The sequence below is a fragment of the Sinocyclocheilus anshuiensis genome, unplaced genomic scaffold (genome assembly GCF_001515605.1).
Source record: "Sinocyclocheilus anshuiensis isolate Anshui unplaced genomic scaffold, SAMN03320099.WGS_v1.1 scaffold1317, whole genome shotgun sequence".
Classification (NCBI taxonomy): Eukaryota; Metazoa; Chordata; class Actinopteri; order Cypriniformes; family Cyprinidae; genus Sinocyclocheilus; species Sinocyclocheilus anshuiensis.
In genome coordinates, this window is record NW_015551117.1 from 267,867 (window position 1) to 268,954 (window position 1,088).

Sequence of the window (1,088 nt, forward strand, 5' to 3'; positions counted from 1 at the left end):
TGTAAAATATATAAACATCCTTGAAACAAGCTACATTTTTTGTTTATTTGAGAATAAAAACTGCAATAAAATGCAGTTTTAGAGAATATGGTGAATAGATTAACAGCAAAGCAGGACAACTGCTGAAGAGGGAAACAAAAAGAATAGGCTGTTTAATATTATTACAATGAGATTTTTATTTATTGTGCATTTATGTGATTACATTTACAGTTAAATGTTGTTGTTTTATTTAAAAGCACTAGGTGTCATACTTTGACAATAAAGCTGCACCAGTTTGCCACTGTGGTTTGGGGTCAATGAGTGTTTGAGTGGAAAAAAAATGTAGACTAATATATTTAATATGTCTTCCTTTTTATCCGTAGCCTGTATAGTGTGACATTTAGCTGTTGGCATTGTGTGACATACACTTGTTCAGATATTTACTCGAAAGCGAGACAATAAATAATGAATGATTATTAATAATAAATTTCTGCAGTGAGAACACGGTATTGGATTCTAACCTGTTTATTGTCAACAATGATTTATCATTTTATGTGTACGCGTCGTAGCTACAATAGATGTTGAAGGTTTCTATTAAAGCAGAAAGCACAATACATTACAAAGTATTTCTAATAATCACTCAAAATAAGCATGCAAATTTTAAATAAATAAAAGGTGAAGCCCGTTGAGAATTAGGCTATAATCTGGTTTGAACTGAGCATGCGCAAACTAAGTTGTTTACTTGAGCCATAAAGTTACAGCTTTCATAAACACCCAACAACAAAAATGACAAATGAACGATAACTTTAATATCATTAGTATAAATCTGGTAGAAATATACAAATATCGATTTTATGCACATTTCTCAAACATGCGTATAAGCAAACATCGCGAAAAAATACACGCAACTATTAATCTAAAAACAATGATCACTTACTTTGCACTTATGCAAAACACCTCGTATTTAGATTGTGTCACGGCAAAGTTGTGCCTTTGTCTCTGTTACCAGGTTTATAACTGCAGGGCAGATCTTTTCAGTGTTGCCAACTAATTTTCAGGGGAAGTTGCTAAAGGAAGGTTGATTTGTTGCTAAAAGTTGCTAAATGATG

At 32.0% G+C, this 1,088-nt stretch overlaps 1 protein-coding gene across 1 annotated transcript in view; it reads right to left on the reverse strand.

Moving 5' to 3' along the window:
* nqo1 (NAD(P)H dehydrogenase, quinone 1) overlaps window positions 1-1,011 on the reverse strand; it is a 7,850-nt gene extending 6,839 nt beyond the window's left edge. The window contains exon 1 of the mRNA XM_016453144.1: window positions 917-1,011. The gene's annotated coding sequence lies outside the window, so the exon portion shown is untranslated. The remainder of the gene's footprint in view (window positions 1-916) is intronic.
* Window positions 1,012-1,088: the final 77 nt, after the last annotated feature.